Source organism: Typopeltis vanoorti, chromosome 17 (assembly GCF_054136105.1).
Source record: "Typopeltis vanoorti isolate ZY-2024b chromosome 17, IOZ_Tvanoo_1.0, whole genome shotgun sequence".
In the NCBI taxonomy this organism is placed as follows: domain Eukaryota; kingdom Metazoa; phylum Arthropoda; class Arachnida; order Uropygi; family Thelyphonidae; genus Typopeltis; species Typopeltis vanoorti.
This window is the reverse complement of record NC_143565.1, coordinates 54084419-54097662: the sequence shown is the minus strand read 5'-3', so window position 1 is coordinate 54097662 and position 13244 is coordinate 54084419. Positions and strand designations below refer to the sequence as shown.

General features: G+C 35.1%; 1 protein-coding gene across 1 annotated transcript in view; it reads left to right on the top strand.

The window, feature by feature from the left end:
- Positions 1–13244, top strand: part of LOC150097399 (proteasome activator complex subunit 4-like) — a 646748-nt gene that overhangs the window by 251663 nt on the left and 381841 nt on the right. The gene's annotated exons all lie outside the window — the stretch shown is intronic.

Sequence of the window (13244 nt, the reverse complement as noted above, 5' to 3'; positions counted from 1 at the left end):
AGCCTCGTATTTTGTGTTGAATACTATGGCTACTCCTTCTTTTCCTTGATTGTCATTGCCTAAATATAACATTTTGTATTTATTGCTCTGAAAGATCTCACTAGTTTATGTCTTTTTTGTTTCAGTCACCCCTATTATGCCGATCTGGTACTTGTCTAATTCCTCAGCTAGCTCCATTTCTTTGCCATTCAGGCTTCTTATGTTATAGTACCGATCTTCAACTCTGGTGATATTGAGTTGGGGTGTGTTTTAGGGTTTGTTCCAGTAGCTGACTTTTTGCTGTTTGCCCTGGTTCCCTAGTCCCCAGCCGGCATGAAATTATGTCACGTTGTACCGTCATTTTGTATTTTGGTTTGAGCCAGTAAGAATACAGTTTGGTCGGCTAAATCCCAAATTGCCAGCCGACCCTCGTTCGTTCATTATCCAGGTAGATATCCAAAATGATGCACCACGAGAAGCCGAGGATTGGACATTAGGTCAGAAGCCCTGGTCGGTTCTCCACATTCCTTTAAAGGCTATGTGGCGGTCTCTTGAGAGGATATATATATATATTTCCTGATATGTACCCTCAAGGGATGTACAGGTTACTTTGACAGCACTACATGATTAAATTTATATTATTATTAATTTCCTATGAACAAATTTCTTCCAAATTAGTCTATTACTTGTGAACACTCCAGTATTGTCATATCTAACATTTGTTACTTCTAAGGTACTTCTGACGTAATCACTCGACCTAGCCCTTTGTTTTTCTCTGTGTCTCTTAGCTGCCATCTTGGCATCAAACAACTGTTTTGATAATCTTTCCTCATCCATTCTATTTAGATAGTCATATCACCTTAGTTTAACTCTGCTTACACATTCCTTAATGAAAAAAATTTCAACTTCCTAATATCTTGATTTTTAATATGATACTGCCATTGATGCCATCAGTTCACTCCCCTAATTTTTCTCTGAACCATCATATCTGTGGTCTCTAGTTTTTGATCAAGTGCTTTATTTCTAACCCAACTCTCAGATCCATGACTTAAAACTGGTTTCAACACTGTCATGTGTTCTGCTAGTTTGGTGTTTTGGCTACTATCCTTCTTATTCCATATGAATTTATTCAACTGACTACCCACCATACCAGCTTTGCCTATTCTGTTGTCTATTTCCAGATTTAACTTGCCATCTTATTATTATTATTATTATTATTATTATTGTTCCGGGAAACTCCAAGGAGTCGACAGACTCATCGAGGGAGGCCCTAACATCATGTCAAGAACAACTATTCAACATTCACACAGTATCTATCATACCTTGCCTTGAACTCATTCACGGTCGTAGCACCCACAACAGACTCTGGAAGCTTATTCCACTCATTCACCACTCTCCAAGTAAAGAACCTAGCTCTAACACCCTTGTCAACCACGCTCTTGCCCAGCTTCCATGCATGGCCCCTAGTCCTCCCACCACCAGTCATATTTTCAAAAATATCTTCTGGATCAATCTTATAAAAACCCTTCAGTAATTTGAATGTCTCAATCATATCACCCTTCCTTCGCCTATCTTCCAATTTCTGCAACCCACAAATCTTCAACCTATTCTCATAAGGTTCATTCCACAGACCTGCTATCATCTTGGTCACTCGTCTCTGGACCCTCTCCACTTCCTCCCAATCACGAAGAAACCCTGGTGCCCATAACTGGGCACAGAAGTCCAGATGGGGTCTTATCAAGGCTCGATACAGAGGAACAACAACTTGTTCATCTCTGCATGTTAAAGTATTTTTCAGAAGCCGAGTGATTTGGTGAGCTGTTTTAGTTACTTTTGCAATGTGCCCCCTAAACTTCAACTCCCTATCCACCAACACTCCCAAATCCCTTGCCTCATCAATCTCCTGGAGTATGGTTCCACCAATGCGATATACTGCTGCTATTCTTTTCACCCCAAAGTGCATAACCTTACACTTTGCCACATTAAATTGACATCCATTTTTCCTAGCCCAGTCCTCCAAACTATCCAAATCATCCTGTAAAATTTTGACATCCTGTGCACACACAATTGCTCTAACTTTGCATCATCAGCAAACAAGTGAACACTTCCTCTCAGATCCTTTCCAATATCATTGATGAACAAATTGAAAAGCAGTGTTCCAAGAACAGAGCCCTGTGGCACTCCACTAGTCACAAGATGTCTTTTAGACTCCACTCCTGAATAAACCACTCTTTGATATCTCTCCTTCAACCACCCTCTTATCCATCTCACCAACCCTATATCTATACCCATCTGCTCCAGTTTACTGATTAGGGTTCCATGTGGTATCCTATCAAAGGCCTTGGCAAGGTCCAGTAGTATCACTGTAAACCCATTACCCCTATCCAGTTCAGCCGTCACTGTGTTATAAAACGTGAGCAAGTTACTAAGGCATGATCTACCCTTCACAAAACCATGTTGTCCCCCATACAATATCCCATTTTCATCTATCCAATCCTGTATTCTTTTCTTGACTAATTTCTCTAAGACCTTGACAATGATTCCTGATATGCTAATCGGTCGGTAATTTACAACAGCAGTCTTGGAACCACCTTTATGCAGTGGAACTATTTTCCCCTCTTTCCACCCGCTCGGGACTAACCCAGACCCGAGACTCAAATTAAACAAAATGGTCAAGGGTACTGACAATTCTTTAGCTGCTTCTCGTACAACACAAGCTGGTATACCATCCAATCCCACAGATGTATTGACATTGAGGTTATGCAATAGACTACTCACCTCCACTTCATTAACCACAATTCCCGTATAATCTACTGGTTTATTCGTTTCTGCAATGTCACCACCTGGATGATATACTTTTGCAAAGTGCTCACTCAGTAACTCAACTATCTCAACTGATTCAGTTACCTCCCTACCATCGGCATTCTTTAAAATCAATCTGCCATGTACATATTTCCTTTTACTTGCTACATATCTAAAAAACTGTTTAGGATTCTCTTTAGCCTGCATGGCCAATGTTCTTTTGTACTTTTTTTTTGCTTTTCTTACCACACTCGTCACCCTTCTGGCCTGCGCTTTATACCGTTCATGTGCCTGCCGGTCACCCTTCTCCTTAAATTCCCTCCATAGTTGTTTCTTTTTTTGCAACTCAAGCTTAATGGTGTTATTCATCCATTTAACCCCTACTTGATTTATTATTCGGACTCTAGGTATACAGTCAGCCATTGCTTCATGCAAGCACTTCTTAACTACCTCCCATGCACTATCAATTTCTAGTCCTTGCAGTTGTACATGCCATGGGACTGAACCAATCAAACTCCTAAGCTTGTCATACTTTCTAGCCCGATAATTCCACATGTACCCTGTCTTAATTGAAAATTCTACACCTTTAGCCACCTCCCAAGTTAAGAGCCTATGATCACTCTCACCGATTGGTGGCAATGTGGTCATATTTGTTACAGCCAAATCCTCAGATGTAATTACTAGGTCAAGCACTCTCTGACCCCTAGTATTTTCCATTACATGCTGTCACAGATAGTTATCCCTTAATAACCGCATAAAATTCAATTCCTTCCTCCCGTGTGTCCTCTCCTCACTCCAATCAATGCAACCATAGTTGAAATCTCCCATAATAATCACCCTCCTTCCATCCATTTCTTCTATTTGCTTGTGCATACTGTCACCACCATCTTTTCCATCACCTGGTCTATAGCAGCACCCAATTGTATATTTAGTTCTGCTAGCCACAATCTCACACCAAATGGCCTCAAATGTGCTCTTTTCTCTATCCTGCAATTCAACTTCTATTCTCCTTGGCTGGAGCTCATCAGCTATCATCAACAATACTCCTCCCCCCATTTTATTCTCTTTGTCATTCCTGAACACACTATACCCATCACATTCAATCCCACTAGTTATATCATCTACAGTCAGCCATGTTTCACTAATATACCTATAACGTGTGGTCTGGAAGTGCCAACCATGGCCAAAAACTCTTCCTTCTTGTTCCTAATACTCCTAGTATTAGTGTACATGAATTTAAGACCCCCATTAGCCCCAACCCTACCTTGATGCCTTATATTAACTATCCCACTCAGATTTGTTGTCCTTATTTGCTCTGGCATATTATATTCATTCTTACATTCAACTGCCTCCATAAGGACTGTATCTCCATACCCCCCCCCCCTTAACAAATCTAGTTTCCCTGAATTTGCACATCCACTACATTCAGCAACACTTTCTCAAGTCTTCTTACACCGTAACCATTCAAATGCAAGCCATCCATCTTATATAGATCCTTTCGCCCATCAAACTCACTCCACACATCCACAAATTCCACACCACTCATCATACATAACCCACGCATAAAGTCATTCACAATTATAGCCCTCCTTTTAAACATTTCACTGTCATACCGTGGCAAAAGACTAATCATTCTAACTCTCTCACTCTTTTCTTTTGCTACCTCAAACAATTCATTCAGGTCTTCTATCATTTTCATTTTATCTCCTTTCAAATCATTCGTACCTGCCACAACAATCATTTCTTTCATCCTTTCCTTTTGCTCTCTAATAGACTCAGTTACGTCCTTTATGGTCGCACCAGGTTGGTACGATTTTGTCAAATCCTCTACTAACACACCTCCTACTAACGAGTCTCCATATAGCACTCTATCCTTCATTTTGTTCATGTTCACATTCATATACGTCTATTTTTCCTGTCATACCTTTTATTATTGGTTGGTTCATTCAGTCTACTTTTGTTCATGCACTCTAGCTGCTGTTTTGCTCTTTCTATCGCACTATTCAACAACGCGATCTCACTCAATGCATCTATCTCATCTTTTTTGTTCTCTGAGAAACCATTTATACTATCATTCACACTTTCTACATTCACACTCTCACAATTTTCATGTACAACCTTGCCGTTTCTTGTCATATCCCTATTTCCTTCATTCTGAAGGTTGACAAAAATATCACACTCACGATCCGAAATACACTTCAATTCCTCATTCTCCCTACATTTTCTACACACATTCAATCCTTTATTATCATCTAACCACACTCCAACCGCACTCCGCAAAGCGTACATTTCACAGCTAGTACACTGACTCATTTCTTTTATGCTACCGTTCTTTGATAACAATGGCGAACCTTCATTACTGGCTGCCATTTTCCTTCGCACAGGTGCCATACTTATTTGCAACGTGTTTTGTCAAATTATACGTTATAACACACCAAAAATAGATGCACTAAAATACGCAGGGCAAACAAAACAAAACTACACAATATTGATTTCCATCTGACTAAAAGGTCAGATGGAAATCAATATTAGATTACTTCATATTAAATGAAAAGACATAAAAATTTTCACTAGATGTTAGAGTCCACAGGGGATATGAAATAAGCAGTGACCACTTCCTTGTTAAAATAAAATTAAGATTACCACCCAAATGGCTACAAGTAATGAACAGAAAGAAAAATTGAAACATTTGTTTTTAAAAAAAGTAGACTATTGAATGACACAAATGTACAATGGCTATATGAACAAAGAATTAGCCAATATCTAGATAAAATAAAACAAAATGAAGAAATAGAAATAGAATGGCTTAATATAAAAACTATACTAAATGCAGCCGCAAATGAAAGCTTAGAAGGCCGAAAAATTCAATAAAAAGAAAAAAACTGAAGATCTGGGATGATACAAACACAGAAATAATCAAAAAGAAAAAAGAAGCCTATCATAAATGGTTAAGCAGTAAAAGATTAGAAGATGAAATAGAATATAAAAGAATAAGAGCCATAGCTAAAAGAGAAGTTAGAAAAAGACATAGAGAATCATGGAACAAATTTGTTTCTAATTTAGAACATGATTTATATAAAATAAAACCCTGTGTATATAATATTTTGAAACACTTAAATGCAGATACCAAAGAAAACATAAATTTAAACACTGAATTGAAATTAGAAGAATTTCTAAATTACTACACAGAACTGTGGACAGACAAATATTTTAAAAAAGACAACTGGCAAACAATTAACGAAAATGAAAAGGAAATAACTAAAGAAGAATTAGAAATCGGCCTGAAAGAAACAAGAAACAGAAAATCACCTGCAGAAGATAAGCTAGGTTCAGAACTATATAAATACGCAGGAACAAGATTCAAAGAAAGAATTGTATTTTTAAATAAAGTTTACTCAACTGGTATCCCCCAATAGAATGGAAAAAAACAATTGTGATTCCTGTCTTTAAAAAAGTACTAGAGATGACCCTAAAAACTATAGCGGTATCAGTATACTAAATTCCTGTTACAAAATATATAGCAGAATCTTAAATAGCAAACTAATGAAATATGTCGAAAACTTTATTTTAGAAGTACAGAATGGATTTAGAAAAGGACGATGATGTATAGACCCAGCCTTTTGCCTAAAATTAATAATAGAGAAAAGAAGAGAATACAATTTAGAAACACATATTGCATTTATTGACTTTGAAAAAGCATTGACAACATATTAAAAGAAAGACAAATACCAAATAATATCCTAAAAGCTATCACAAGTATATATGAAAATAATCAAATACAAATAAGATTAAATCACGAGCTATCATATACATGAGAGATAAACCAAAGGGTCCAAGAGGGATGTTCCCTCTCAGCAACTCTTTTTAATATCTACTTAAATGAAATAATAATAAAATGGAATAAAAATTTACATCAAGGAATTAAACTTTCTCTTAGAGTAAACTTAAACACTCTCCTCTATGCCGACGACCAAATAATAATTACAAATTCTGAAGATAACTTACAGAAAGCTATTTTAGATCTAAATGAGATATCCAAAGATTATGGTATGATAATATCAACAGAAAAATCAAACACTATGGCCTTTAAAGGACAAGATCCAGCAAGAACTAAAATAGTAATAGATTACAAGATCTTAGAACAGGTGAATTCATTTAACTACCTAGGATGTATGATCACTTATGAAAATGAAAAAGATATAAACATAAAAATTGCAAAATATTTAAAAATAACAAGTGTAATTAACTCTATATTTAAACCAAACTTAGTTCTAAAACAAACCAGGCTAAAAGTATACAATACATTAGCCCTACCAGTCTTAATGTATGGAAGTGAAATCTGGACAATAAAACAAAAAGACAAACAAAGATTAACAACAGCAGAAATGAAGTTTATGAGAAAAACTGCAAAGTATACCCTATTTGATCACAAAAGAAACGAAGAAGTTATGAAAGAATTAAACCAAGAACCAGTAATGGAAAAAAATTAAAAAAATATAAACATAAATGGATGGAACACGTTCAAAGAATGAAAACAGAAAGATTACCAAAACAAGCCTTAAAGTACAAGCCATTAGGAAAAAGAAAACCAGGACATCCTTAAACGATTCAACGATGACTTCTAAGGCTGGAACAGGCCTTAGAAGTCATCGTTGATGATGATCTTCACTAAAAACTGTGCCTAAATAGCTGAAATATTTTACTTGTTCTATAAGCTCTTCATTCAGAATGCAACAGAAGTTTCTATGCTTGTGCCTATTTTCATAGTTTTGATCTTTTTATTGCTTGTTTTCGTGTCAAATTTGTTACAGCTGTTATTCAGATTAGTTGGAGAATTCTGAAAGGCTTGCACGAGATGTGTTTAGGTATATCATCTGCATAAAGCAAAGAACTAAGTTTGACATGTGCAATTCCAATATCAGGCCTAATGCCACGCTCTTTCATAATGTGATTGATATAGATGGCAAATAAGAGTGGAGATAATGTGCATCCTTGTCTTACCCCTGATTTTACATCAAACCATCTTCCTGTATTTCCTTCTATTTTAATGGTTGACTGACAACTTAAATAGGGATTGTATTGCTCTGTTTATCCCATATAGTTATAGTTTTGAAAAGCTTTTGTTTGGGCACCTTGTTGTGTATCTATATGTGTACACACAAATTCAAGGGTTTGAGATAGACATGTTATACTTAATGTTCAAACTAGCTGATTCTGCCAGTTTGAACAAAGTATAATGATTGATAGACATAACCTTGATGCAGTATTAGTTTCATTACCTGTGAAAGCAACTTTGGGCAGCTGAAAGACATTACTCTCTTAATGGGTACAAGAGACATCTAGATGTGTTTTTAGTTCTTACATTGTTTGAATAATGTCAACATATTCCATGCACAGTTATAAACATGTTGCCCTCTGGTGGAAAGATTTGTGTAGCACTGGGTCTAGATATGTAATAATATCATATGCTAATTTATGCATTAGCATATGATATTGTGCACATCAGGGTTCACTGGAAGTGTGAAAAGAGGCAAATGCAGTTATTTCCATTTTTCTGCATTTGTGAACTTACAGATCAGGTTATACATTTTAATTATTTAGGCACAATGTTTAGTGAAAATAGATAATGGAATAAGTAAATCTGGAACAATGAGAGACTCATGAATATACTTCTATGGAATAATAGAGAAATTGGTCATAACCAAACTAGGCAGTATATAAGACTATGTTTAAACCAGTTTTATCATATGGATTAGAAAGTTGGCTAGAAATGAGAGAGTGAAAAGACTGCAGAACTTCATTGAAATGAAGATATCAGAAAAAACTTGACATAATTAATATTCAGAGTTAATTTAAGATGATATGAGTGGCCACTTAAATAGAATTGGAGTTGAAAGGCTAATATTTTCTTATATTGAAATGCTGATGACTTATGTCATTTAATGTAAATATCTTTTCCCTTAATTTTCCATGTTCTATCCCTAGGTCTATACATTTGGTGTTTCACTATGTTACATACTCACGAACTAAGTTATATATATGAAACCTTAAAACATTTTCTGACATTAATTGCAAGAACATTTCAGTCAGAAAATCAGATACAACAGGAAACTTGGTTAATTTTGCTCTTAAAACTCCAAGCATGCCTTCCACGTTAATGAAGTATTTTGAATTAGCAGACATTCTCTAAGGAAAATAGCAGCAATTGTGCACAAATACACAAGAAATGGCAAGCCACACATTCAGTTTTTTTTATTTTATTTTATTTATTTATTTTTTTTTTAAATAAGGGGAACCTATGTACGAGAGGTTGGCCAGCATCAACCTATAGCACACTAGTGCCTGCTTTAAATACAGCGCTAGTGTACCATATTTAAAGCAGGTATCAAAACATTAATGGTGTATTTCATAAGCTTCAACTATCCAGCAGTGAAATAAAATGCAACTGTGTTGGAATGCTCCTGTGGTTTGACTTCAGAGCTGTTATTCCATGAACACAGAGAATGGCTTTCTTTCCAATCACAAAGAAAATTTACTACATTGAAGATGCATTTACTTCTCAACTTAAAGAAGGAATATGCAGAAAATCTTCAGTCATTCTCACATTTATTTTATTTATTTCTTAAAGAGAATCATTTACAACACTCCCTTCGTTCTTTTCCGCAATGTATCTTGCTCTCTCTCTCTCTATCTAGTTATTCTTTTTCTCATGTCAGTTAACAGTTTGCTTCATATCACACTAAAGCATATACTCTGTTTTCCATAACTTGTGACTATAAATAATAAATTTCACGATAACCACAGTAATTAACTTTAATGAAATGAAAGTAGACATATTTCATACTGAAAATAACAATATGTCATCAGTGTGTAGAAACAAGCAAATCAAAGGAATACAAGGTATATACAGCAGTTGATGATTTACCAATTATTGCTGCATGCTAGAAATTAATATAATATTAAATAATATTATTAAAAACTATTTTTGATAGTTTTTAATAACATAAGATAAGAATCTTCAAACTTTTGGGAGAGTGAGAGAGAGAGAATCGTTCTGATTCAGATTTGGGCGATGTAAAAGGGCTTCGCAACTTTCTTTGAAAAGGCGTTCATATTTAAACCTACTTATATGGAGAAGACGAGCTTCATCCCACTGGATACTGTGTTTAGTGTTGATACTATTTTGTGCCAGACCAGACTTTTGAGGTTTCATGTATTCAATATAATATTGATGTTCATTAATTCTTTTTTCCACAGAATGGGCTGTCTGCTCAAAGTATGTTAGGTTACATTCACAAGGTGTCTGGTAAACGGCAGTTAATGATAGAGGTGACAGTTTATCTTTTGTAGATGGCAACAGAGGAGAAATTTTGTTGATAGGAAAATATGTGGGAATGAGATGATACTTCTTCAAAATTCTCCTAATTGATTCAGAGATGCCAGAAATATAAGGGATTGGAACCCTGCAGTCTGTTGAAGAATCCCGAGGTGTTAGAACATAGGAGTCAATTATCTGCTGGATTTGATTATGGTTATGACCATTAAATTCCAATAACGTTTTGATAGTGAGAAGTTCTTGTTGTACACTTGAGGGAGAGGAGCACAGATTTTGTGCTCTATTAATTAAAGACTTAATATCACCAATTTTTGAGAGGTGTAATCAGCAGACTTTTGATGATTGTATCTGCCATTAAAGGTAGGTTTTTGATAAACACTGGTTGATAAATTACCTGAGGCTGTGCATGTAAGAAGGATGTGTCCAAGAATGGTAAACTACCAGCTTTTCTTTTTCCATGGTGAATTGAATGTGTGGGTGAAGGCTATTGATCTGTTGTAGGAAAGTGGTAAGTTCATTTTCAGAATGAGGCCAAACAGAAAGACATCCATCAACATAATGAAACCAACGAGAGGGGTTGGGGATGAATGGATGAGAACAAGGTATCTTCCAGATGGTTCAAAAAATAGTTTGCCAAAGGTGGAGACAGAGAGCTATCCATGGCAATGCCTTCAACTTGTCTAAAGATGTTGTTTTTCCAGTTGAAATATCCTGGTTCTATAACAAATTAAAAAATCTTTGCAATATCAGGAGGGTAATCATCACATAGTAAATTAACAGTGTCAGATAATGGAATGTTGGTAAAGAGGGCAATAATGTCAAAGGTGACTAACAAATCCCACTGTTGTATTTAAATATCCTTGATTTTCTCAAGAAAATGTGTGGAATTCTTGATGAATGAACTGGATTGTCCAGTATGAGCAGTTAATAAACATACAGAAATTTAGCAATTCTATAGGCAAGAGAGTCGATACAATTCACGATGGGTCTTGCTGGATAATCTTCTTTATGAATTTTTGGGAGGCCATATAAACGAGGCGTTCTTCCAAAATGAGTGCACAACTTGTCCAAAGTATTTTGATCCCAATTAACAGCTTCCTCAAGCAGTTTATTTAATTGCTTAATTTGTGTTTTTGTAGGATTATAACTAATTTCTAGATAGGTGGAGACATCCTGTAAAAGGCAGTCTGCCTTCCTCTCATAGTCTGCCTTACATCCATTACCACTACAGCTTTTCCTTTATCTGCTTTCAAAATAGATCTATTTCTTCATCATCTCCATAGAAGCAGGTTTAAATATGAATGCCTTTTCAAAGAAAGTTGAGAAGCCCTTTTACATTGGCCAAATCTGAATTGGATGGTTACATGAGATTCTTATCTCATGTAACCATCAAAAATAGTTTTTAATAATGTTATTTAATATTAATATTAATTTCTAGCATGCAGCAGCAGTTTTTAATTAGTAAGCCATCGACTTCTGTATGTACCTTGTATTCTCTTTCCTTTGATTTGCTTGTTTCTACAAACTGATGATGAATTGTTACTTTCAGTATGAAATACCCGTATTTTCATTTCATTAAAGTTAATTACTGTGGTTATCGTGTAATTTATGGTTTATAGTCATGCTACAGGTACCTTTAAAGATTATAGCTTGTGACTGCACGAATAATGTCACAACAGTCATGTATCATAAACAGCAATTCAGTAACGGTGGACAGGATACTTTTATCAGTGGTGTGATGATGTCGAAGTTTCTTTTCACTTGGTGTCTGTTTCACATACTTGACATATTAAGTAAACTAACAATGAACATCTTTTGTAAACAGAAAATTATGTAAATATATTTAAATATCTGTACACTAGCACTACAAGTAGTGCTTAGAGGAATCAAATATTAATAGCTGATAAAATTAGAGACCTAATACATGAAAGTCACTTGGATGCTAGTTGCTGATCAGAAACTAGCCATGAAATAATATGATAATATCATACCCCAATATCACAACAATTGGAGAAAAATGCTGTTATGAAATATGCTGTTTTTGTGTTCATCTGTGATTATATTCTTACTTGTATTAGTCTTATACTCAGTGATATTTTTGTGACACAGAAGAGCATTTTTTCCATATAAAGTTGCTAAATAGATTTCTCTCTTGGTTTCAAGAGAAGTTGGAATTGTTCAGAACCAAAATATCATGATCTTATATTTTGAACTTCTAATGCTCTTCTAATAGCATTAGTCCACCTAGATCTTGATCTTCCTCTGGATCTTTTGTTGCTGCTTTAGCATGAAATGCCTGTTTTGCTAAACTTTCCACTTTAGATTAGCTTTAAATACTGACAGTGTCAAGTTCATTTCTATTATCATAATTTTTAATACGATTATGCCACTGGTGTCATCTGTTTGCTCTACTTATTTTTTTTCATAACTCTCACATCTGTGGTCTGTAGTGTTTGATTAGCTGTTTTATTTCTAATCCAGTTCTCAGATCCATAAGTTAAACTTGATTTGAACATTGGCAATAGTTCTGAGAACATATTGATGCCTTCATGAAATTTATCTATAGTATTCTTACCAGATCCTTCCCATGATTTTTCTTTCACTACTTGTACACATAGTTACGCTTTGTTATTTGTTTTTCTCTATATATCATCAGTGCATATGCCAACTTACTTCCTAGGTTTTTTGTATACTTTCATATTTTTTGGTACTGACTCTTTAACTTCTTCACTCATCCATCATCAAATTTGATGGACGAGTGAAGATTTTTCTATACATGGAAACAACTCACCATATCCTTCCTGAATCACAAAAGGAACACACTTCCAGTCAGTATGCTTTTCAGAGTTTGCCATCGAGTCTCCAGAGTCTCCTTGGTTCTAGCTTTCAGACTCTTTTATTTTTTATTGAATGAGATTTGTATATTTGAGTTCTGTACTTCACTAATAAAAGCTGCTCTACTTTGATTTTTTTAAAATTCACTTACATATTTTACTTTTCAGTATGATATTAATTTTTATCCTTCTTAAAACTAAATTATCACTTTATATTTCAAATCTACTGTATGCTCTACTGTGTAGGAGAATAGTAATTTTCGTCCCATGGTATCAGTTACTGAATTTGGAAG